The sequence below is a fragment of the Felis catus genome, chromosome B1 (assembly GCF_018350175.1).
Source record: "Felis catus isolate Fca126 chromosome B1, F.catus_Fca126_mat1.0, whole genome shotgun sequence".
Lineage (NCBI taxonomy): Eukaryota > Metazoa > Chordata > Mammalia > Carnivora > Felidae > Felis > Felis catus.
In genome coordinates this window covers 11,892,341-11,920,243 of record NC_058371.1, presented here as the reverse complement: position 1 = coordinate 11,920,243, position 27,903 = coordinate 11,892,341, and the positions used below count along the sequence as shown (strand labels likewise).

General features: G+C 37.7%; 1 long non-coding RNA gene across 3 annotated transcripts in view; it reads right to left on the bottom strand.

The window, feature by feature from the left end:
• LOC111560086 overlaps window positions 1-27,903 on the bottom strand; it is a 673,456-nt gene that overhangs the window by 1,852 nt on the left and 643,701 nt on the right. The window contains exons 8-10 of one of the 3 annotated variants that reach the window (XR_006597321.1): window positions 21,453-21,558; window positions 19,808-19,870; window positions 17,830-17,952 (exon numbers count right to left, since the gene is read on the bottom strand). This is a non-coding gene — a long non-coding RNA (uncharacterized LOC111560086). Of the gene's footprint in view, window positions 1-17,829; window positions 17,953-19,807; window positions 19,871-21,452; window positions 21,559-27,903 lie in introns of those variants that run through there. The other 2 variants (XR_002741596.2, XR_006597320.1) reach the window with 2 other exon arrangements.

Genomic DNA, 27,903 nt, shown 5'->3' with positions numbered 1-27,903 from the left:
CTTGAAGTTTAGGAGCTAAAACTGATAATACACAATACTAAGCATAACACATAGTACTTATTCCATACATAGCATTTTACCCTTTCCTGCTTTATAGCTCATGTATTAATTGCTTCAATGTATGAGGGGGGAAAAAACTTAGATTCCGCAAAACCTACATTCTTAATTTTTGTTCTGTAATGATCCCTTCTGCCACTTACTTATGCCACATTGAGCCACGAGCCGCTGTTCCTAATGATATATCTGCCTGTAGATTCATCACGCTTAACATCTGAACACGAAATCTGGATCTCCAACTGTGTATTGCTTTTATGAATGTCTTCTCATTCTTCCTTCAAATCCCATAAAATGCTATGCTTTGTGAAAATGCATTTGTTGATAACACGGCTTCTTAAAGACAACATTTGGGACAGTATTATAAAAATAGACCTTGTTTGAAAAGAAACACTTCAACAGGTCCCAGAAAACACCAAAACTCAAAGTCACTGCAGTATGATCTTAAGCAGTGCAACATACAAACCCCCTTCAGATCAGATCCCTAATTTATTTACTGTGGTTTATTCGTTAGGCATAATTGTTTTACTACAATTTGAACGGTAAAGTCCACTTTCTTTGATTTATTTACTTTGAGGTACTGTGTTAACAGAGACCCACTATTTTTTGGTGAAAGCCTTTTGTGTTTGGATGTGAAAAAAAATTGCAGACTTCATTTTTCTTAACATCACTGCAAGAAAGCTGCTTTCCTCAATGTGCACACCTGATCCTGAAACACTTAGCTTCCTAGACGCACAGAAAGACCTGAAAGAAAGACCAGGAAGGTAGGAAACAGTAGCAAATAACTTATAATCACTTTACTAGGCATTCATTGTCTCAGTCAACAATGTGTGTTCCCACCAGGATTTGTGCTAGATCCCTAGGAAGACCGGTGCCCTGTCCTCAAGAAACTCACAAGTCACACAACCCAAAGCCAAAAGTCACAAAGTAAAACCTATGTACTTCTTACTTTAAGGGTTTTGTTTGGTTATGAGACAGCACACAAGTGTCCCCAAGAGATGGGGACAGAGGATCCAAAGTGGGCTCCATGCTGACAGCAGCGATGCAGGACTCGACTCATGAACTCTGAGATCATGATCATGATCTGAGCTGAAGTCGGACATTCAACCAACTGAGCCACCCAGATGCCGCCAAACCTATGTACTTCAAATGATCTGGGGTTGGTGGGGATAAGGAATCAGTGTGTGGGCATCTCAGACTCACACAGAAGACAATCAACACGCCTGGTGACGTGTGTTTTGACAATTACATCGCAAAGGGAACATCTAGTTAGGCCACGATCAGTGGGTACTTGTTATCACCTCATTTTAGGTTTGGATATGCAGATAAAAAGGACTTTCAAATGTTGTTTACGACCGTGCAAGTACCAAAAGATTAATCTGGGGACAAGACACAATGCCTAACCAAACTCATTTAAACAATGTACTACATCCTTGTTACACTTGAATGACTCACAGAGCTTCAAAATGCCAAATTCTCTCTGGCAGTGGATATTAAAACTGTAATAAAAAATCTAATGGAATTAAAGCATGCATGATCACCCCCCTAAAAAGGTAATGTGTATATATGTGAACCATGCATAGAAAGTAGCTTTTAGGTTGGAGACGTGAAACTAGCCTGCCTGGGTTTCTTTATCAAAAAAGAGTGAGGTGGAGTTAACACCAGGTCTAAGTAGACTGTCAAAGTTCTACTTAAAAGGGAACAATACATTGATTTTATAAGGTTAGAAAGGGAGTTCTCCATCAACAGTCTCCATGCTTTAGAATCTACTGGAATGATACAAATTAAAATGCCATTTGAAGATCAAAGGACATTGCCCATTGGTGGAGTGAGTGGAAAGGCAATTAAGAAATTTAAAGACCAAACTTTGAACGTAACACTGCTATATCATAAAAGGGCAAATTTTACACTGCAAAGTAGGAGGGAGTTTATAATCCTAACATACAGAAACTTCCATACTATTATTTTATAAAAATCTTCCTAGACACATTCTTATTCTTGATATGCACCCCAAGAGGCTTATGAAGACTGTCGGACGATTTCCAGTTGGGATGAGTAAGTAGGGGAATCACCCTCATCAGCAGTGTGGCCTCTCCACCTCAGAGCCCCACCTGCTCCTACCACAACAGGCAAGGCTATTTCACACTACCCTGGTGACTACAGTGTGGAGACGCTGCTGGAGTATGAAGCACGAATAAGACATTATCTATCACCCCAAGCTGTTGCTTCAAGTTCATTAGAGTAGCTACCACTTTGTAAAGCAAAACAGCCTCCGCACAGACATATGGATAGACTGGCTTGGGAAAGAGGGGTGAGTTAAGAAATCAAGGACAGGGAAATTTTCCTTCTTGCTCTCCATACCCTAAAAACTCTAATGACCTGGCTCAAAAAAAGATTCTGTCTTTGTGTAAAATGTTAGGATAAAGCCCGTGCAATAAAACGCTTTCAATTATTTTTGTAAAAGGACTAAAAACATTCACTAGCATGACTATTGTCAACTTTTTTTTTTTTCCAAACACGCGTATCACTCTGCTTTAGTACAACACATCTCTGAGCATGCTTCACATAATATCATAGACACACTGTCGATTTTTGGAAGCTCTTTTAAGTGCTCCGGGATGACTTTTCAGGCTGTAGATTTTTGAGAATGAGAATTCACCCTGCTAAGCAGCAGGGCTATTATGCATCATTGATCTCTCTAAATGTAGTTTTTGACCTAAGATGGATGGGCGTTAACTTCTCAGAAGTCATCTGAGTAACACTGAAAACCATTAGAATCACAAAAAAGCTGCTCAGAATAAAATGGTTTACATTTCTCCTGTCCACATTTGCCATCCCCACTGGGTTACTGCTCAGTGCATGGAAATAGCGCTGAGCATCACATGTACTTTCCAGGCCTCGAAGATCCCCATCAGAGTAAACTGAAATGGGGACAAAGTGAGGTGTTGTGACTTGAATTGTCTCTCCGTTGTTTCACGCACGCAGCCGTTGAACCCGTTTGTAGACGCGAGAGCTCTCTCTCCCAAAACTGCTTACCACCTATTGAGACTCACATTTCAAAATACACAGCTGTGGGCATAAAACTGTAGGAAGAGAAGGGTGTCCCTTACTCTCCACGGAGAATTATTCCTTCCCCGGGAGTGGTTTCTGGGGAAAACAGAGCCTGAAACTGCACAGTGCTAATGGCAGCTACTGTTTCTTCCCCTTTAGGCTACGTGAGAGCAACATATTACTTCAGATCAACCAAACTGATTGACAGTTAATTATTCACTGGCTTCTTGGAGCCAAGGGCAACACCGTTCTAGGCATTGCAAGTACAATCGGCTAAGTAGGCAGACAAGAAGCTGGTTCTCATGGAGCTGCCTTATGAGTGGGGGCAAGACAGGAGATAAACACAGGGACTCACAGATGCTTTCTGAAGGCTGTGGGAGCTTTGAATGAGGGACCCTGGGAGATGGGCCAGGCCAGAGAGTCATTGGAGAAGCTGGTGGTAGAGGAGAAGAACCGGACAAGTTTTTCCCAGGGACAGGAGAACCCGCAGGTAGACCTGAACCCAAGGAAAGAGAGAAGTGAAGAACCCAGGTAAAGAACGAAAAGCAATTGTGAAAATTGTGAGACAGGGAAGAGAAGGTGTTTGGAGAAATCCGACGAAGGCAGCGTAGCTGGACCAAGGTCAAGAGGACAAGGATAAGAAACGAAAGGGGGGACATGGGTGGAGTACAAATATAGAATTTTGTGGGAAGTGGTAAGCAGCTGCCACGTGACCTCCTCTTTCTTGGAGAACCACTGCTGGTAGGAATATGTAACAGGAATATGAAAAGACACATGGCAGGAAATCCAGGCCTTACAGAGTTAACTCAAGACAAAACGCATTTAGCTTTTCCCCCTAAATATAGATAAACGTTGTCTGCTGTGATTTGGAATCCTGTAACACCACTTTAAGTATCTAAGTCTTTAATTTTTCCTATCATTTACCATAAATTGGGTGTAAGATTTTTTTATTTTATATAACTACTCATGAGAGAATGCAATTATTTCTTTCCATTGTTATTCTAATGGGAATTGTGGCATTTTTTTTTTTCTCAGATGTCTTTCCGTGTAGCTTATTTATTTGGAGATCTTCATTTGTTGCTGTCAGATGCACCAAAATAGATATTTAGGCCTTTTCTGATAAGCAAATATTGCATCCACCCTATCCCTTCTGCTATCCATCCTGTCATGTGTTTGAAGATGACTTATTTTATTTTTTCCCGAATGTGGTAGTAGTCTATATTTAGTTCTCTATGCTGACAAATACTTTAATCCCGAAGATTAATCAAAGATATCAGCTGAGGTCAATGCGTATCTGTTGTTAACAAATGTTTAAGAAGAATAAAAGGTACCTGTTGCATTAACCTCTGCACAGCATATCTGAATTACTTTTATTTTGGGGGAGGGCACATAAGCATGATGTTTTAATTAATTGTTTATAGTTCTGTTAATTTTTTTTTTGGAAAAAATAACTGAGTGACTACTTGAAAAATCTAAAAATGACCCAATATTGCTATATTTTAAAATTATTACTTTGGATTTCCTTCTTGACACACAGATTCTCTCTCTCTTCACACACACACACACACACAAACACACACACTTTTTTTTTTTTGCTTAAGAAGATTTCTTGGTTGTTTATTTTAAGTGCCTCTTTTAGAAATACAAGTACTCAAATTGTTTCAAATGTTACCTGAGGGATTCCCTCCTTAGATTTGGGGAGAATTCAAAATGACATTGAGCAAATCACCTTGGCTCTATCTCAAGCATGAAAATTTCCATTTTATTTTTAATATGCCTCAGTGCATTCAAAATAAAGCCTTTTACATTTCAAATGCATATGTGATGGGAACATACTCTAAGTCCTAAACTATGACTTCAATCAATGTGTAAAAACTTAGATGGCCTAAGAATTTTTAAATCCTCTTAAGTGTCAACCCAGGCCACCAGACACAAGAAAAGTATATTTGGTTCATATTTAAAATATTACTTTCCTCTAATTAAGCAAATGTACATTATAAAATCTTTAAAGTTCTGTAAAAATAAAGAGGTTTTTACATGCATCCCATATTTTAAGCACAAATATTTATGTGAAAAGGGTAGATGAATTTAGTTATTTCTGCAAAGGCTTTGGAATTTGTCTTTTGTTAGGATTATTTTTTGTTTGTTTAAACTATTAAGGATCATTTATTTAGAAAAAGATTCCAATTTACAGCTAATGGTATAATTTAATGTGTCTCAAAATGCAACTGACCTTTATCCAATAAATTATGAATGAGTTTATAACTACTACTATGGTTCCTGGCCATTTGAAAAGGACAGAATCCAGCTCTGGAGGAAAGTATGATGATTAGCATACTGATTTGACTTTAGAGTATTTTAATGATTTGGGAATATTGCCAGAGATCATTTATGTTTTAAGATTTATGTAAAATCTTCCTAAATTCAGTTATCCCCAGCTCCTGTGTCTAGTACATAATAGTCACTCAGTAAATATTCGTTGAAGATTTTGAAGGACACTCTAAACTGAATGCTTGAGTGTTCAATGAGTGGTCCTCTACATAATATTCTCTACAATCATTTAAAAAAGCATGGTGTTCTCATCCCCAAACATACTGTGCCACCTAAAGATCTGTGAAGCTCTATTTGTGTTTAAATCCTACTTTGCCCATCCTCAACCCTCAAGAGAGATGAGAGAAGTATACTATGTGTCACCCTTTTTATCTTTTATCCCCCCCCAGAACATTCTTTGTAACTGCCCTTCAAAGAGAGACAAACCAAATGTAATGTTTTGTCTTAATATACTATGTTGAATGCACCAATTGTAGATTACTCCTAGAGATCATATGCCACACTAGACCAAAAGCCCCATGAGGAGAGCAGCTGGGTGAATTTATGGATCTGTGTGTCTATACCACCTTGCCATAACATCGGACAGATTGGAACCTGAATCTCTCTCATATGAATTAAATACCAGATGCTCAACAGTACGTACCAGGAAAAAAGAACACTTGGGGGGGTCTTGATACTTATTAAGCTGGGTGTTTCTAGGTTGGTCAGGCAGCTAAGGTAAATACAGTTAACCCCTCCACTTTTTGAAGTGGTACTCAGGAAGACATAATTGAAAAAGGACTTCCTACTGCCGGCTTATCAGTCTTGGAATGGAGCATTCTCTATTTTAGACACTAAATGGAGGGTTGAAGGATGCTAAAGAAAGTCATTCTTAGAAGATCCCTGGGTCTCGAGACACGACTGACAAAGTTAGCAGATCTTTCCTGGTTTCATGTCCTCACAAGAGCCAAAACAATGCCTTGACATTTTTTTTTTTTTTTTTTGGACTGTGGTCTTGTAGGGATCCAAACTTGGTGAAAAAATGTGTAAGATTTTTTTTTTTTCATAAATTTTACCTTTCTTTCCATTCCCAAAGCAGGTCATCTTTTCTGCACAGAGACTGTGTATATACTCCTTAAAAACACCAACAAATAAGGATGTATTGTTGACCCTGTTAATCTACAAACACAGAAGAGGAGAAAAATGGTGCTGGCAGTTATTCTATCTACCCAACTCTCTGAAACCTAATCACTCACTGTCCATCTTTTTTCCCCCTCACATAAGGGCTATGAAGTGAGTTTCCTAACTACCCTTCAGCGTAACACATAACTTTCTTCAAGGAAAGAGCACTACTTCACCTTAATTGGTATTGTTTCTTTTCATAGTTGGTGCTATCACTGGCTTCATGACTTATGTGGATTCTATGAGCAGCAGATGTACGGAAAGGGCTTTAAGTTGTTTGAGACAAGGAGAGACAGGTAGTAAATCTAAAATACGAAATTAGAAAGTAATTCTGGAAGAGAATAGACCTTGCTGATTTTATTGCCATCCTCAAAGCAGACTGGGAAATGGTATAACATTCCCTTTGACCAGCAAAGTGAAATAGACAAAAGTAAATTCTACCCTAGTAATTATTTTCTTTCACTTAAAAATAGCCTTCACTTTAGCAGACAGAGACTTACAGAACAAACACCAAATATAATAAACTTCTAATTATGTGTTAATGCAGGAGATGTGGTCGGGGTAATACAAAGGGATCGACAAAGACATTAATCTCTTAGTTCAAGAATTTTCAACCTTAGTTTACTGGCACACAGCAGACACCCGCCGGCCTGCCCCACATCTAAGTTCCACCTCCCAACCATCCAGGTCCCATGGGCAGTTGATTTAAGTAAGCCAGTCACAGGATCCCCAAGATGAAAAGCATTTAAAAATTGGAAGGTACACAAAAATATTCCTCTCCCATTATTTAAGATTTGTATTTTCTTTCCTTTTTTTTTTTTTTTTTTTCTGTGAGACCTTTTTAAAAACAAAGGTCATCATTTTGGATGTGAAGAAGTGAAACTTGCTAGTTTTTGGTTTTGTTTTGTTTATCACTTAAGAAAAATTTACAACAGTTGGAGTCATTCTTCATTGCCAAAATCATAAATATCATATCATGTGAAAATACGCGTGTCAAAGGATTTGTGGTGAAGGCGGCCCTTTATAAACCCCAAAATTCTAACAATCCATTACTTTAATGCATATATAAAACTACGAGGATTTTAAATATATATATATATATATATATATATATATATATATATATATATAATTATTTACACTGGCAGAGTTATTCTAAAGAAATTTAAAATCAGAAAACATTCATGACCTTTCATGTTGGTTTCTTACAAACCTGGGGCTGTTTTTATTCACCCTGTTCTCTCTACTATTAGACTCCCTCCACTCAAATCCTGAAATGTTCTCCAAGAATTAACTGAAGACTCGCATGCTCTATGGAGCCTTCTGTGATCTATCTCAGTTGAATTAAGACTTCCTCTTAGTTTGAATCTTTCAGCAAATGCATACCATAGCTTTTACCAAGATCATTAATACTGGAGTATATTTCTTTCAGATGGTTTTTATTTTCAAAAATATAATATCAATAAAATAGCTATGTATTATTGATGCACAGTATTTCAGCTATAAATGTCAAATCTCCAAAGTTAGGTTGATAGGTGGAATAGTTTTTCTTCTTTACTAATCATTAAATGAGGTTGTATCTATTTTTTCTGTCTGGAAGAGCTGCTCTCCTTCTTGACCCAGAATATTCTTATTCACGTTTATGGGCCAAAGCAAATGTGGCCTCTTTTTGAAACCTCCCCTAATTTGCACCTGCGTAGCCTCCCCTGTGAGCAACCCCAGCCTTCTGCTTATCTTTACAAGACAGCACCATGCATCTTGACCCGTAATGATTCGTTTTCTGGCCTACCCATCAGTACCCATTGAGTTAGTTCCTCCAGAAGATGATTATTTATCTCTGAATCCTCAGTAGCTAGCATAGTGATTACTCCATAATAGAAGCAAACATTTATTAAAAGTATTATTAGTTGAATGCCAGTCATAACATAAACTCCCGTGTAATGTTCCATCCATTTAATTGTTGATTTTAAGAACCACAAAAAATCAAAAGGATTACTTATCACTTTGGCCCATTTCAGAAAAAAACAGTATCCAGTTTGGCTAATTTCAAAGCACTTATGTTACCCAAACTAGAGTTGAAGAAAGGACAAGGGAGGAACTTAAGAGGTAAGTTTCAGAAATATAATTGAAGTTACTGTGAAGCAGTCCATTGTTAGTGATGATTTCTGAAATATTTCTACTTTAAAATGTCCTAAAGAAGATTATGAAAAATTTCACCCTTTCTATCTTTGATCTGAAAGAATGAACTACTTCCCGTTTGACATATAATGAATAATTAACAACTAAAAAAATATATACAATGGCAAGAATGAAGTTAATATAGAATTTATCCCCAAGACACAAAGAACATGAAAGGGTGGACTGTAGAAATAATCACCTGTATTGTATCTTTGAGAATGAATGTTATAAGATAGTAATGTTTACTGACATGATGCAATGATGAATTTTAACATTTTGGGAAATTTCCAACTTTTCACGGGTTTACTAGAACATAAAAAGTCCTTAAATCTAATAGTACGATAGGAAATGGACTATTCTAGTTGGCTTAGATTATGGTGATATTTTCAAACACGATTCAAGAATTTCTGCAACCCTTGTCTGAGATGAATTTTAAAACCATGACTTCCAAACTGCATTCCCCAGACCAGTTAAAACATCACCTACAAACTTGTTACAAATGCAAATTCGCAGGCCTTTCCTAGACCTGATAAATCAGAAACTTGGCATGAGGTCAACAGATGTGTGTTAACAAGGACTCCAGATGATTCTGATATATGTTAAAGTCTGAGAACCACTGCATTAGTTTCACAGAAATCTGAAAATTTGTCCACAAATACTCTAGCTAGAAATTCTCAAAACAAGAAACTCATGCTCTGGTCAAAATGTTTAATCATAGGACAGTCCTCTTATCTCTTTCTCTTTTCTCTCACCCAGCTCTTTACTGCTTTGTCAAGTTTGTCTATGAGGTCTCTAAAAGCAAGGACCATTTGCTTTAGAGTGGGGGCATCTGAGTCACAGGACTATCATTTCACTTAGAAATAACCCGATGACAGTTATTTTGACTTGTGGATCCCATGTCTACAGTTTGAATGGTTCCTCAACAGGTGACCCTCGTTTTGTTTTGTTTTGTTTTGTTTTGTTTTGTTTTGTTTTGTTTTTTCTAATTTCAAGCTGAGACTGCTTGCATAATTCTTTGCCCAGCTCTGGGATCTGAAAATGCGGAAAACCCTAAGCAGTCCCGTAATACTAGCTTAAATTTAAAAACATCAGGTTAAATGAAACAATTCAGGAGAAACATAATCCATTCATCTCAACCTGCTACTTATCTCTCAAGCTTCTTTTACAAGTATTTATTTATTGACATGTAAATAACTTTGTCCAGAAACTCTTTGGTATTTACCATATTCCTGAAAAATAAATTTTAATGATTAAAAACTTGTTTTAAAACAAACCATGACTTCTCATCTCTTCATTTTACAGAAAATGAAACCAAAGTTCAATATATATGTTAAATAGTTATATATGTCTTGTATATATAACTATATACAGATGCATATACGTATGTGTATAAGCACATTTTTCAGCAAACTTTGTTTTTGCTTTCAAGTAGATTACAAGAAAATAAACTATTAACTTTGGCTTCATTTCCTACAAAATTAGAAGGTGAGTATCATTTATTGTTTTGCTTCTTCTTTATCTCAAAATTTAAAGAATTCTATGTATTCTATAATATATACACATGTGTATGCATGTGTGTATAAAGATTAGGGTAGCAGATGGAAAATGAACACATCTATAAGATATAGTAATTGTACACTCTTTTGAAAGTTGTTTATAGGGTACTATTTTTAATCTTACAAATATCTCTTCTTATAAAAATGTAATGATGGAAACATGCTATTCCATCGTCTCTTGAAAATTAGACACTGATAACATTTTGACTTTGTAATTTTTGCTCATAAATAAAATATGAATTATAAAGAGTTTTAAGTCCCAGAGGTCATAAATTTAGTGCAGAGAAAAAACTGAACCAAGTATAAAGTGACCAGGCAATTTTGATAGTGTTATTACTATCTTTGACTTATTTTGAATACCATTAATACTTTTGTTCTATTCATTGAGAGCCTTTAGCCAAAGCTTTCTTCCAACTGTTTTGTTTGGTTTATGACCCCTAATAAGTCCTATATTTTCTGAGTTTTTCCCCCTTTTGCTCTCCCTGAGATGTTTATAGCACTTTGTCCACTTTCAATTACAAAGTTCTGCTTCTGTTGAGTTATCTATCAATTTTACTGATTCATAATCGAAATGACTTCATAAAGATAGAATTGGTCAGAGGAAAAGAGCTTTGAGAACCTGTTAGTGGAGCCTCATTCTATAGTTAAGAAACTAAGACCAGGGTAAGAGTTAGAATGCAATTGTTTTTCTGTACACAATTTGTTCTTATAATTCAAACACATTAAGTCACATAAAGAACGGAATTTTGTTTATGGGGAGGCAGTTTTTAGTATACTGGCTAAAAACCTAGACCTTAGTTTCAGGTAATCTTGGTTAGACTACGGGCTATTCAACTTATGTGTAATTTTTAGCAAGTCGTGTAATTTCACTAAACCTCAGTTTTCTTATCTGTTATAAACAAGAATAATAATGGCTCTTACCTCAACAGCTTCAATGAGGATTGAATGAAGTGACTTTTAAAACATTTAGTACAGTGTTAGTGCCTCACACTAACAAACATTCAACTAATGTGATCTAATGTCAAGTACCTCCCGGATTTTGTGTTCCCCTGGAGAGACTACAGATGATGTTGGTGACCTCACACTATAACTGGTCAATCGTGTACAGATAGTTCCATTACTCTAGTCATAGGAGATCATGATAATGGAAGGCAAAATGAAGTTTAAAGTCTGTACATGTCAGGCTAACTTAAAAGAACAGGCAAGATGTGAAGGAGGGATGGCATTTAGTTTCTTTCTTGAATGCCAGTTCAAATCAGTTGGTGGTGGCTGGCTGAACAGGTTGAACAGATTCTCAGGCTGAATCTCGGCACGACAGGAAAGATGCTCAGATAATTAGGTCATAGTCATGAGAATAGCAAGTCCCTGGTTCTATCTCAGGGATTCAGGGTCAACTAAAGACTAGCCACATGACCTACAACACAAAGGAATCTCAACATCCAACAGGAGAAACCTCAAAAGGTACCTGATTAGTGTGATTTTTGTCACTACTATGCATACAAAAGTCTTCCCTGACTTTATCAATGTAATTCTCCAAGTTTGAAATTAGATTATACTAGAATCTAATTATTTACTATTCAAATCATTACTGACATTGTAAAAGCCCACTTCTCAATCTGATTTATCTAAAGAATGATTCATGTCATATTATTTCCTGTATCTCTTATCACATAAAAATCACAGTTCCCTTGTCCCCAGAAGTGACCTTTCAACCTTTAGTTGCCTTAAGTGAGATACTCAAGTAGATTTCTACATGGGCCCAATTTGTGATGCAAGAGTTTTAACCAATTCTCCGATAAACTACTATGGAGTCTGGATTCTATGAAAATACTAGTGAAGAACAAATCGTGTGAAAATGAGAAACCTATCAGATGGGCAACTAATACCTATGTAGAAGACAGAACATATAAAACGTACCTCAAATGAGAGTGTTTTTATTGTGCTTAATAAAACATAGATTGTTAAAAGTAGGTGATCCTGGAATGTAAAATAAGTATATTTAAAAATTTCCCTCAATTTTTAACATAACTTCACCCATCTTTAGTAAAATTAAAAAGGTAGATTTTTGGTGAGTGAATTTATCACAAAAGGTTTGAACAGAAATAAACCTACACTATGTCTTTTTTTTTGTTTAATGTTTGTTTTTGAGAGACAGAGAGACAGAGCCTTAGCGGGGAGGAGCAGAGAGAGAGGGAGACAAAGAATTTGAAGCAGGCCCTAACTCAGCTGTCAGCACAGAGCTGGACATGGGGCTCTACCCCAGAAACTGTGAGATCACGACCTAAGTCAAGTCAGAAGCTTAACTGACTGAGCCACTCAGGCGCCCCAAACCTATGCTACATCTTAATTCCCTAATGACAGGAGAAAGTTGTAAAAACATATTTTTATAATCTAGAAAAATTCCTTTATAAATTTTATGACGTTGTAGATACTGTTAAGAAATATGACTAACAATGAAAATCTCCTTGACAAAGATATTTCTAAAAGGCACATTTGAAAAGAATGTTTCTCACAATGGAATCCTGATTGTTTAAATAAATTAAATACCCTTGTTTTTAAAACCATTTTACATTATTTTTAATGTTTATTTTTGAGAGACAGGCACGAGCCTGGGAGGGGCAGAGAGAGAGAGGGAGACACAGAAACCGAAGCAGGCTCCAGGCTCTGAGCTGTCAGCACAGAGCCTCATGCGGGCCTCGAACTCAGAAACCGTTGGCGGTTTATGTTCAGAACATAAACTAAAAAGTTTACGTTCAGAGTGATCTGTGCACTCCCATCTTTTAGCTCAACTGGCTTCATCTCCGAGTGGCACTGTGAAACTCCTAAGCACAGAGATACATTTAAGGTGCCAGGAGGAGGGCGGGTGGGTTTAATGTCTTTGCATCACTTTGGTATCCCTTTGGTGTCATTAGAAAATACTTATGCTGGCCAAATAACATGACAGTCTTGAATCTTAGAGAAAAAGTTAATCTTCTGTTTTTGCTTACCAAGCTTACAGTTCATAGTGTTTGACATGACTTTTTCTATGAAGAAGGTCCAGAGGTAATCTCCTCTAAAACCCAAATTCTAACAAAGCCCAAGTGTACATTCTGTTAATTACTCATTATCCATAGGTCCTGTTATGTGGATTTGGTTTCAAGGCATAGTTTTTAGCCTCAAAGTTTTTAGGCTTTGTACAAAGAGAGGGAGATAGGACAAGAGAATGGTGGCAGAAACTCTAACCCACCCAGACTGAGGAAGGCTGTGGACCATGCAAACAAGAGCCCAGAGTCTATCTCAAGAACTGCACATCAACTTCCTGAATGCACAACAGGACATTGTGTCTTAACAATACACTCAGCACCAAGAATGGGTTCAATGTGGGTTTGTTGACTCAGTGGAGAGACTGACAAATGAATAAATGAACCTGAATGAGCGAACAAATGAATATGTTCAATTTGAGGGTGGGGAATTTGAGGAAGCAGTAGCTCCTAAGGCATCACGCCCCCTCCCGTCCCCCTGCAACCCCACCCACCATCGGCTACAGCCAAGGATGACATTCTCTCTCCATTACTGGCAGTAATAGAAAACTGGTCTCAGATCTTTAACCCCAACCATAAAATCCTCACTTCCTGACATACACAAAGAAATTATTCAAGTGACAGATGGTTCAGGACACAATGGGGCTGTGACTTATGTAGACAAAAATCTCTACTAGGCATCCTTTCCCAAGAGCATTCCTCTCTCTCTATAGATATAGATATATAGATATAGATATATCTACATATATATATATAGAGAGAGAGTACAGAAACACAATCAACATATATATATATATAGAGAGAGAGAGAGACAACTTCAATATATATTTCAATATATATTCTATATGTATATATTGAATTCAGTATGTATTACAGTTATTATATAATAAGGAAATCTTATTTCCTTTTTTTATAAATTATTGTGACATAGCTCACGTTTAGCCCCCAAATCCACAAATTTGATAAGCTCCAAATTCACCACTTGCCCTTGGATGGTTACTCCTTCCCAATCTGTTTTTATTCTCCCAGCTAGTTAGTCATGTGTAAAGATGCTTTCACTGCAACAATATTGACCACTCTCTCAAGGGTATAAAAAATAAACCCCACTGGTGAAGGGCAGCAATTGTGTCTCCTTAAATCACTGTGATGGGATCACTGCATTTGGCAACAATCAAATAAATACTCAGTTGCTTTTATTGTTTGCTGGAGCAAAGTAATATCTTTAAATGAGCGCCTACTGTAGTTAAGGCATTAAATGATGGGCTATAAAACATCCATTGCCTGTCATTGATTCCTTCTATATTTCGTGTTTCCTAGGGTTACTTGCTTGATGCATGGGATGGTTTGATGGTTACTATTGATTCATTTGGTTCCAGCAGTAAAATCATGAGATTGATAGAGTAAAGGTCTGAAAATTACAGTTTCTTGAGTTTCATTTAAACTTCAAGCAGGGAGACATTTGAAGGAACATGGGAGCAAGAATACAGGCCATTATCTTAGGAGGGGAGTGATCTCCAAAGTTGTGAAGCTTGAGGGGGGGCTCTCTGCATCTTCATTTCACAGACCAGGATACCGGAGAAACCTGTTAAAGCGGTTACCTGACCGTTCTTCAACAGTATTCTAGGAGACTCTATTGAATGGTTTTCCTTTTTTCTTGGTCACAAGAACTAAAAATAAAGGCTGAAGACCAAAAGTGATGGAAAAGCAACCTGCTGTGGGTTTGATTTCAAAGAAGCAAAATTCAGCGGGGCAGGATGGTGCTGATGTGGGCTGAGGTTTATGTCGTAAACCAACAGCTTCTTTCTCTGGGTGCTGGAGAGCGCTGTTCCCGTAGATGAAGCTGCCAATTCCCCTGGGAATTATTCTCAGAAACCAGAGGATCCCCTAGGCCAGACAACATTTTACTCCTATTGATAATTCAAAGTTTGGGAAAGGTCATTGTCTATGACATAGGAACAACTCCCAGGAATTTTCAACAATTTGATTCATTGTCCACTACAGCAATGGCCTACGATCGTCTTCCCTTTCCCTGACCCAAAAGGAAATGGGTGACTTCTGTACAGAAACACAATCAACAAAATGAAAAGACAACCTACTGAATAGGAGAAAGTAATTTCAAACCATGTATTTGATAAGGGGATAATATCCAAAATATGTAAGTAAGTCCTATAACTTAATAGCCAAACAAACAAACAATCCAATTAAATAGGCAGAGGACCTGAACAAACATTTTCCCAAAGATCTAGAGACAACTAGCAGATACATGAGCATCTCTAATCATTATGGAAATTCAAATCAAAACCACAATGAGATATCATCTCATGTCTGTTAGAACTGTTATCAAGACAAAACAATACAACAACAACAACAAATAGGCGATAACAAATGCCAGGCAAATTATAGAGAAAGAGGAACCCTTGTGCATGGCTGGCGGGATTATATATTGGTACACCCACTTACGGAAATCAGTATTCAGGTTCCTTGAAAAGTTAGAAAATAGAACTATGACACGGCAATTCCACTTCTGGAAATACATCCAGGAACATTTACAGGAAAGATACCTGTGTCCTCATGTTCACAGCAGTATTACTTGAGATACTCAAGACATGGAAGTGTTAAGCGTCCACCAGTAGACGTATGGGATAGAGAAGATGTGGTATATAAACAAAGGAATACTATCCACCTATAAAAAAAGGAAGAAATCCTGCCGTTTGAAATAACATGGTTGGACCTCACGGGCATGATGCTAAGTGAAGTAAGTCAGCGAATGACCGATAGTGATGATCTCACTTATGTAGATTATAAAAACAACAACAATAAAACAGCCCCCGAGAAAGATCAGATCTGTGGTTACTAGAGGTTCACTATAGTGAACACCAGTGGAAAAAAAAAAACAAAAATAAAAGCATGAATCCTGTTTCCCAACACATAACTAATAGTCATCCCTTGTCAACTCCGTTTTCTACACCACGTGCTTCAGACCTACACCTGGGTTTCCCAGCTATAGGTTGCATTCTAGCATTATTAAAATGGCTTCTCTCATAGTACATAATTATTTTGACTTACTCTGGCTTCACGCTCCAGAGGAAATGGTCTAATTAGTTGCCAATTCCTGGATATCCCTATTCTGGTTTCTCCAACTTCTGAAGACAGTCCTAATTCTTGTTTTACTTAGTTATTTTTAATTTCAGTTATAATTGACATACAAATTTGTAATAAAGTTCAAGTGTGCACTGCAGTGATTTAATGTACGTATATTTTACGAAAGGATTCCCTCCCATCTGGTTAAATAACACAACCATCACCAAACATTCAACTCCTACTGTTAGCAAACTTCAATTACATTATACATTGTTATCTACTGGAATCCCATGTTTTACATTAGATGCTCAGACTTTTTTTTTTTAATTATATTTCTTACCAAGCACCTAGAAAGAAATAATGCTCTGTTTAGTGTTGGAATGTTGTGTGTATAATGTAGATGTATAAAATCAGATATATGCCATTTAAGCACATGCTTTAACCGACTAGGATACCAACAAGAGTGATATATGTTACTTATACACACGACTTAGGACTCATCAACACCCAGGAAATTAGATGCCAAAAATACACTATCAATCATACAAAATACCAGGAAATACTATAACTTGCACTCAAGGGTAGACTATCAGATTCTTATAAGTACCTTTCATAAAAGAGAAATGATTGAAGAGGCAAGGATCTAAGCTGCTGAAATGCAAAATCGAAACAGGAACAAGTTCCAATATTGTGCTATGGCCTTGCCTGGATGAGCTAAACCCATAATACAGTAGGTTCCTTCATCTGACCCCCTATCTGAGGGTCTGGACTCTATTAACCAGTGTTCAACACAGCCTGGCGCTATAACACAACTCCTACCTCATTCACCCCACTCCAGCCCGTCCTCCGAGCATTTTGTCCTCTCAACGCATCACAAGGTTGAGTACAATACATTAAGATATTCTGAGAGACCACGTATGCATGCATCTTCTATTATAACCTATTGTTAAAACCATTCTGTTTTATTTTTATTGTTGCTAACCTCTTACTGTGACCCAACATACAAACTTCACCGTGTGTATGTATGCATGAATAGAGAAAACATAGTATACGTAGGGTTCGGTACCATCTGCCATTTGAGGCATCCAGAAAGGTCTTAGAAAACATGCCCAATGGTCAGGGCTGGCTCCATGTGTTGTTTGTATTCACAGATGGAAGCTGTTCTACAGGGCCCACCAGCTCCTGCTGAAACAAAAATCTCACTGACCTTCACTCATTATTTGTTTGCCCCCAAGCCCCATCTTGCTAGAGGGCTTGCCTGAAACCACAAAACTGGCTGAAAGTTGAAGCAGTTTCTATGTCCTCACCTAGCAGATAGCAATATATAAAGAAAACAGTGTGTGCCTGTTAAGAATGCTACATAGATAAGTAACCATATAGGTCTCTCAAGCAAGAAATGAGCATGGGTGTTCTAATAGCATTTCCTTGCTTACTACAAACGGTCACGGACTATGGCACGGTGTCATTCAACAGTCATCAAAACGAGGTGCAAACTCAGAATTCTGGATGTGCGAGATGATCTATGGAGCACAGTAAAAAAAAAAAAAAAGAACTTCAATTAATATATTTTATTCTTCTTCTTTTTGCCTTTAGTTTTATGAATGTTTTATAAGGCACACAATATATTAGTATAAAATACATGTGAGGGATTTATAAATATTTATACTGGGTATGAATTTTTATTTTTACTAATAGAATTCCAGGGGAGCTTGGTAACCACTGTTGACACATATGCAGATAATATGGTTTATATACGCATGTTAACCAGCCTGTGGACAGGCTGAGAACTCTACCGTCAGTAATAGTAATTGGGGGAGCACTGTAAATGTATCATTAGAAGCATAACTAAATATGAACTCCTGTTATTAGCTGCTGTGAATATTAGGAACTCTGTTTGAAGGCGTAATATGAAGAAAATGCAAATTCTCACTAACAATCCCGGACTCTTGCTCTTCTTGTTATCCTCTGTCAGCTTCAGCTGCCATTATCCGACTGGTGGTTGGATCTATAACCTCTAGCTCCCCAGGCTAACTCATACATCACTTTCAAAAGGGCTAGCCAGAAAATTGTAGATTTCTTTCTAGTGAGCCACATAATGATTCTATCTCACATTTTTACATCACCTGGCAGTTTACACAGCATTTTCATATCCATTATCTCATATGATATATTGCTCACCAGTCCCTGGCTTCCTGGGATTTCTATTATCCAAACCTCTCAACGTGACTTTCAAGCACTGTACTTTCCACTGATATTGTTGGGTTTTCTTTTATGTTGCCTTTCTCTGTGGACTTTCCATTCCTGAAGGGTTAGGACTACCCTCTCTCATCTCAGAAACTCCTCTCTCCTGTACCTAGCCCTCTTCCCTGCACATAGAAGAAGCCAATCTCTTTGTTGATGATTGGCTTCACACTCTTCAATCAACCTTCCTTCCTGTCAGGCAAACTCTGGGCTTGCATGGGCTCCTCTCCTTCTTGCACAGAACCTTCTTACTGGAATCAAATGGCTCCTGAAATCTCATGGATATTTTCCCCCACAACTTCTTCCTCCTTGTCTGGCTACTGTTTGTAGTTACCGTTTTCTACAAAGGAATTATTTTCTTACCACTATTTGCATTGGCTGCGCATAGTTAATTCATATCCACATATCTGGCTTTTCTGAGTAAGTTTATCTCCATGCCCGGGGTATAGGTAATTTATGAAATTATTACGGAACGTGTAGGCCCATGGTTTATGTCGGTAGTGAATGCTACTTGGCAATAACTGCCCTTTATTGTATACCGGATAAGCAGCAGTAAATTGGTTGATACAGAGGTTAGGTATTGGGGGTTATAACATAAGAAAGGCTATACCCAAATAAAATAAGGCCAAGGACATGGAAGTACGTCATAGGGGACACTTGCAGTGTGCTTTCAAATTCACAGGAAGAAAAAGCACATTTAACGCTGAAAAGTTTAGTATCAAAATGACGCATGAAGTTCCTACTTGTACACAACACTTACTAAAAATTACTAAAAATTCAGTCCCTTCGTTTTATAACCGCCTAACGCTTTACTAAAACCTTTTAAGGAGAAACGAGTATTATACGCAAACACAAAGGTTAAAAGTAGTAGCAAAGAAGGGCAGGGGATGAATACTGGACATTTCTCAGGCTGTCCCTCGTCACTGACAAATGATTTGCAGATGTGAGCACTGTAGCCATGGCGATGCAGTAGAGAGTCGTTTTAAAAATCAAGAAATGAGAAAAAATAATATGGGGATTCTATTGCATTGAAACAGCCCCAGCATTTTGTTCAAGGAGATGTTACAGCTTTGAAAGTAATGCTATTGGTTCCCTTTAGCAAGATGTGACTTCGACATCCATAATTCAACTTACCTGTTCATTCAATTATGGTGGTTCTGCTGAGAGGTGTGGCAAACACATTCTCCACAGGAAAGCCTAATGACAACAAAGACAATGTTCTGAAAAAAAAAATTGCTTGCCAGCTTTCAACACTCCGTCTCAAAGACTGACTTCAGGGATGCAAGTTATATTCATTTTAACTACTTCCTTCTGTTTTATAAAAGCCACTTAGCTAAAATTTAAGAGACTGAGGTAATGGGCACACCCTCCTTTATATTTTAACTATTTAACTTAAGGTGGTTAACCAGAATTTATACCTGTTTAACATTTCATGATTGAATAGAAATGCCTATTATAGTTTCCAAGCACAGGTCAGCCTTTGACAAATGAGTTCCTCAAAGTGTCACACAGATACTTTTGCCTTTCACAAATGTGATAAGAAAAAAAAAATCCTAACTGCACAGGAATTTAAATGCTCTGGTATATAATATTTATGCCTTTAGGGTACAGAAAAATTGGCCAAAAGCCAGTACCTAAATAAATATTCATTGTTTCTACCCTACAGGCACTTCCATCATATTTTACTAATAAGGATGTTGTTTAGAGGCAGAATTATAAAGGTCAGAGCCTAATGAAATAGCACTTTTAACTTTGGATGCTCCTGAAGAAGCAAGCGAGAAATTAAGAATGTGCATTCTGTTGCCTTAATGAAATGAAAGAGCCCCCAATGTGCAAAACAAACAAATATATGTTAATTACACTATGGTTGAATCCTCAGAATGTTGATACTCTAGATTTTCTAGGGCTACATGTAATTATAAAGGCCAACATCCTTTTGAAAGTGTATTTACTTCTATGTAAATCATCTGTTTAAAATGCTATTACAATATTCATAAAAGCTTTCTTGAAATTTTTGGTTTAAAAAATGTTTCAAACTGTCACTCTTTCAAAGCTTCTGATCTAAATTGCATACCAACTTTTGTTCTAGCCCTTTTTTGAACAAAACTGTTTTCATTCAGTGTTGCTATCATTTAGTAGTGACATGTCTGTGGTCCCGGCTTCCATGGGTATTTATATCATGACAGGAACTGTAACCGGGAGTTCTCAGAAATGAAGCATATTGAGCCTAGACGGTATCATACCATCCTGCCTCGCTTTCTCCAAAACCAGCAAATCGGTGACCCTCTGCAGAGGACACTGGAATTATTTTGTGAGAGGAACATGCTTTTTTGACATTATAGTGTGCCATCATTTTCTCTTACTCCCCCCCACCCCCAAAGACAACATTCTGGACGGACTCAGACTGGACCATGGATCTGAACATGTCTGACACTTCCTGCATCCCCTGATAGAAGTGAGGCCTGAAAAAATATGAGGAAGTTTCTCAAAGTTCTCCCCCCAGACAAAAAGAGTAATGTATTAGGTCAAGATCATGGTATGTGTTGTGTATAATATAAATGAAGTTGTCTTGATTTATACCTACAAATAATAGTGTGTTGAAGGAAGATAAATTATACTCAAAAAGTTACTTGTATTAATGATTTTACAGAAATCGACAGCTATTTATAGATTTGCAAAATGTATTTTCCCTGTTTGCACATTTTATACTTAGTATAACATGGGTGATGTGGTAAATCAGGTGTGGAGTTTAACAGTTCACAGTTCTTAAATCACTCACTTGCATATCGAGATCCATATTCCATTATCATGAAGCTAATTTAGAGTTTCTGTCTTCTTACTTCCCTGCAAAGTATTTTCCCCCACATGGAATCCATGGTTTTATTCTAGACATTATAACCGGGCATATGAACAAGACAATGCAATTTAACAATTCATAGTTTTAAGAAATACAAAATCAAAATTAAGACATTTATTCAGCACAACATGGATTGCTATAATAGGGGTAAAACCATTTCCAGATGCTACATGAAATCAAACCTCACTGCCTCCCAAATTTTAATCTAATTGGAGGAACATGGCAAGTATTTTGAAATACCAGGAAACACTATCAATGAAAACTACTAATCTGTAGATTATGTAAAAAGGGGTTCAGAGATAGAAAATATAATTAGAGAGTACAGACCAAAAGATGCATACCAGAAAGGCTGAGCAAGACATGATTCAGTATCAATGACTAAAAAACCCTTCTTTTTTTTTTATTATTTTTTTTTAACATTTATTTTTGAGAGACAGAGAGAGACAGAGCATGAGTGGGGAAGGGGCAGAGAGAGAGGGAGACACAGAATCTGAAACAGGCTCCAGGCTCTGAGCTGTCAGCACAGAGCCCGACGCGGGGCTTGAACTCACGGACCGTGAGATCATGACCTGAGCCGAAGTTGGACACTCAACCAACTGAGCCACCCAGGCGCCCCTAAAATACCCTTCTTGAAACAGAGGGTCAGGCTATGGATTAGGGAGTCAATTTGGAAAGACAGGCTAGGGACGGACACTGAATGCCATGTTAAGACCTTTGGACATGAAAAGAATGGAAAATTATCAAGCCAGTGAAAAAATGTTTTAGAGAGAGGATGTTTTTAGTAGTGCCAGGAAAGATCCTGTAACATAAGAATGCCTGGTAGACAGGAGGCAAAATTATTAGAGCTAATGCACTACTGAGTTTAAATACCAAGTCAAGAATCACGTGCAACATTTTTAACAGGGAATAATATTACAAACCATTGCAATCTTACAAGTGTTTCCCTGTAATGGACCCACAGGCCAAGAAGGACCTAGAAATATTCAAGTAGATCTTTCAGCCATGAATTCAAGAGCTCTTCACACTTTGATAAGCTTGGGTATCAGTGTGCTTAGGGATTTAATCATCTTTCCAACCCTTTCATGATTCACAATGAAGTGGCCTAATTGTTCATGGGGTTTCTTTCCATCTCTGCAAAGTAACTTCTGGATTTCTAGGCACTAATCAAGATTTATGGTGCATTGAGAAATTTTGGGTATACCCTAACAAATGCCCTTATTTTCTGCAGAAATTCCTGAGCTACTTTAGGAGAGGAGACTACAATTTAACCTCCACATTTAATGGCTAGCTGAATACATGGGAGAACCAGTACAGGGAAAGGGCCTGGTTGAGACATAAGTATCATTCTGATTCTGGGTGGTAGTGTTTCACAAAATTTGTCAAAAATGTACCATATATCACATATTGTACCATGTATCGTATTCTCTTACAAATGACTCATTTCGATGTAAGTTATTTTAATTATGTATAACAAGAAACTTAGCCCTTACAGGACTTTTAAAAAAATCACAAAATACATCAATAAAAATGTAAAGCTTACATTTATCAAAACACCAGGCGTAATACGTTATCACTGATGATGTTGTTTAGATAAAACTAAGTTGTCACCAGCAGTATAACTATATGATTGAATTTTTCAGCGAGGATTTTCATAAATTTCACACGGCTGTGATATTGTCACAGAACAACTTAATGCAGCCAACAACTTTGTATATTCTAAGGATAGTGAAACTTCCATGAGCTCAACTTTTGGGGCTTCACATGGCTTTAAGTTACCATCAACACATTGTTTAACGGATCTGTCTTTTTGCTCTCTCCTTCCCCTCCCCACACGTGATTTCTTATCAACTACAGAAGTAAAACTTGAAATTGCATGACACACAATATTATGAGATGGCTAATTAGGATCTCATTAATAGATTAACCTTTTAAGATTATAGGATGAAAACTCCTTTCTCCATAAAAATCTAATGGAAACCTCATGTACCTTTGAAAACAATGGTCTGAGGTCTACTTTCTGGAGAAACCAAGACTGAAAAACACACATAAAATACTCAAAGTCATGGGGCCCCTATGTGGCTCAGTCAGTTGAGCACCCGACTGACTCTTGGTTTCGGCTCAGGTCATGATCTTGCAATTTTGTGAGTTCAAGACCCACCTCCATCAGGCTCTGTGCTCAGAGCAGGGAGTTCTGCTTGAGATTCTGTCTCCCTCTGTCTCTGCCCCTCCCCCAAAACATGTCTGTTTTCTCTCAACATAAATAACTAAGCTTAAAAAAAGTACTGAACCTCCACAATGAGGGCAGGTGTTTCATTTGGTTTTGTTTTCCAGGGGCAATCATTATTTCATTTCGGTTAACCAGAGCTAAATAAGATAGGAAAATATCTTCAAGAAAATTATGTTTATGAAAATTGTACAATTTCTTTTTAAGAGTTTCTGCCTCCAAATACACGTTTCCCTCCATGAGAATAGTATTTATAGTTTTTATAACACACTCCAGATTTTCATTCTGTAAATCCATACTTTCTGGGCTTTTAGCCAAGATGTAGAAACATGCTGATAATTCTGGTGACAATTTTTGTATCACCTAGGTCATTACGATAGTTACAAATTGAGTATTTGGGTTGTATGAAATTTATCATTCCATTTAACAAAAAGAAAAACAGAAGCCTAATTTTTTTTTCTTTATATTTTCATTTCAACAGCTTCAGTTCCTTAGGAACATGAAGACTGGCCATTATGTGATTAAAGCAATGGCCCCAGTGGTCAATCTTAAATTATTATGGGACGGTGAAAACCAAAGATTGTAGGGAATCATTTGACTTTTTTCTTTTTAATGTTTATTTTTGAGACAGAGAGACAGAGACAGAGACAGAGGGAGGGAGGGAGGGAGGGAGGGAGAATCTGAAGCAGGCTCCAAGCTGTCAGAACAGAGCCCCGTGAGGTGCTCAAACCCAGTGAACTGTGAGATCATGACCCGAGCCAAAGTTGGATGCTCAACAGACTGAGCAACCCAGGCACCCTATCATTCAACTTTTAAATGAATGTAAAATTCCTAACGGACACTGTTCATTAATGTAACAAGCAAGCATTTGAATATGTTCATACTTTTGTCCCCAAGTATTCTTGAATAAATTGGATTTCTCAGTTCCTCTCCATTCCTTTCCCTCAGGTCCTGACAAAGGAAGAGCTGGTTTAAGGCAGGAGTGAGGGGTGACAGACATACATTGGCAGTTTCCAGCAGACTGCCCTTCACAGAATGGAACAGCCCTCTGTGGGCAGGAGCTTCTATGGCTCCGTCTGGCCTGATTTCAAGGCATAATGGAGCTTCTGTGGGTACTTAAGCAAAATGGGGTGATAACCTTATGAATAAACAGAAATTAGTATGTATCCTGAGGAAATCCTAGAGCCTGGAGATCCAGTGTCTCACATTTTCAAGCAGTAGGACATACAAGTGACTGCTGACCTGCTTGAAGTAATTTGGCGATAGGACAGCTGACGCGTGACCACGAGACTGGATTATGAGTCTGCTGCACAAATAAGAAAATGCCATTTGGAAACTACTATCGGTTCACTTAGAGGAACATATCCTAAGGAAATGATAGAGGATGTTCAGGTTTACAAAGATGTTCCTTATGGCATGGCCATCACTAATGAAGAATAGAAAGCAAGGTAAATATTCAGTTGTGGTATGCATGTATCAGGAAACCACTATCAGAATATGGTAACATGACACCTATCAACATACAAGAACTTTCAACACATACTGTGGACAAAAAATAAATAAAAATAAAAATAAAACACCCCAAAACCAAAACAACCTGCAGGCAATAAAACCATTTATCAGCTACAGTATGAGTCAATGTCCCAACTAGGAACAGATGGCACACTCAAATTTGCATAACTCTCAGATGGTTCAAGAAAGGAACCATTTGCCGTGATATAGGTGGAGCACTCACAAAACCCATGGGTTCCAGTGGGGATGTCTCCCCCACCCTAGTATGGAGGAGACAAGTGAAAGAGCCATTCCAAGAAGCTAGCAGAAGGGGCTTGGAAGCATGCATTGTCAGGATATAAGGGCTGTGGTCAAGGTTGCCTGAGGCAACCACAAAAGGAGGGAGCCAGGGAAATAAAAACCCGATCTCACCGTCCGCTCCCCTTCTCTTCTTCTTCCAGGCTTTCTCTCACCCTGAACCAAAAGACTCCAGAAAGCAAAGGAGGTCCTTGTGCCTCTGGGGACACAGACAGCAGGATGGCAAAGCATATGGCTTAAAAAGGGGGGTAGGGCTCTACTGTCACAGGTGCAATTTTTTATGTATAAATAAACGCCTAAGAAAGTCTAGTAGAACACACTAGAATGTCAGTGGTAGTTATGTCAAGGGGTGGTGCAACCCAATTATGGTAATTTTTTTCTTCTTCACATCCACAGTAACTCAGTAGATACAATCAGTATTGCTTCTACAATGCAAATCTTATTGTGTTAAGAAAACTATCCCCAAGTCCACTTTATTCTATAATTCAATTTTTAACATGGATACTTATTCTCAACATGAAGGTTTTATACTGGTTCTGTTTGTTTAAATGAAGAAAATTAATCCTTGGGAATTCTGAAGACAGAAAGGTGGCTTACGAGCTCCCCTGAATCATTCTCCGGAGTTGAGGGAGAAAAGCTTATATTTACTTCAAGGTGAATGTATAAAGGCAATGACAGTATGTAGGAAAAGGAATAAATATGGAATTTTATTCTACATAGAAAGAAACGCATTGGAAAGAAAAACATCTTTTTTGTGTGTGTGTGCTTTAAATATTTACCTGGAACACTGATGTAACTTAGGCCTCATAAATATGCTAATGACCAAAGTGCCGGTGAAAACTTGTCAAAAGTTGGAAGGTACAAAGAAGCACAGAGTTGATTCAGAAATGAAAGGAAAGTACTATGGCTCAGGAGGACTTCATACAACGTTTTTTTCAGACACTTTCACGATTATTGAAACCGACTGGAAGTAATGATCAAGAAATAAAAGGGAGATGTACCTTTAAATACGGAGAGGAAACCTACAGTATATGATGTGGGGTTTAAAGAATGTGTGCAGGGGCGCCTGGGTGGCGCAGTCGGTTAAGCATCCGACTTCAGCCAGGTCACGATCTCCCGGTCCGGGAGTTCGAGCCCCGCGTCAGGCTCTGGGCTGATGGCTCAGAGCCTGGAGCCTGTTTCCGATTCTGTGTCTCCCTCTCTCTCTGCCCCTCCCCCGTTCACGCTCTGTCTCTCTCTGTCCCAAAAATAAATAAAAACTTTAAAAAAAAATAAATTTAAAGAATGTGTGCAAGAGGGCACTCTAGATGTCAAGAGAAAAATCTGTAGTTTTCAGTCTTCTGGGAAAAATTGCATGATGACAGAAATTTACTCAGAAAGGTTAATTTTATTTATTTATTAAGATATTTTCACGTTTTTTTAAAATATTTTTTTACTCTTGAGAGACAGACAGACAGAACATAAGTGGGGGGAGGGACAGAGACACACACACACACACACACACACACAGAATCCAAAGCAGGCTCCACACTCTGAGTGTCAGCACAGAGCCTGATGAGAGGCTCGAACGCACGAACAGCAAGATCATGACCTGAGCCGAAGTCGGTCGTTTAACTGACTGAGCCACCCAGGCACCCCAGAAAGGTTGATTTGTGATTTGAGTGCTTCCTATACAGTTAAAATCCTCGTAAGAGACACTGCCATCCAACTTTGAACCTATAATCCCAGATAAACTCACTGCATAGACGTCTAACTTGAGAATAATCCTAGTCTCAAGATTGTTTAAACTCTACACATTTGTCAAAATAGACATCTGCCATTAAAAACAACAAACTTTTTTTTTTTTTTTTTTTTTTTTTTTTAAGGGCAAAACATCCTTTTGACTGACTGGGGAAAAACTGTTTTATGATAGACATGATTAGTAGGCCTTGATCCAGAAGGGTAAAGCAAGTCATTGGACCTTCACACTCATGTGCAAGCAAGGATGGAAAAGAAGCAAGGTATTTTCTCGAAGCACATGGACCTCATACTCTCTTTTGATTGAGTGAAAAATAAAACCAACGTATAACTTTGAGATAAAATCAACAAATACCAAATATTCTGAATGCTGTATTATTAAAGCACTTGGAACGACCTTTAAAGGTCAATTAAAATTTTCTCAAGGGAATCCATGGCCTTTGTTTTTCCTTACCAGATTAGTTAGCCGGGCCCAGCGAAATTAAGCATGCAGTGCCTTTCAGTTTATTGTCAAGAAATTTAGTGATGTCATAAATACATTCCATTATTCAAGCAAATGGTATTTAAAAATGGGTATCTCATTTATCACCGGTAAATTCTTTT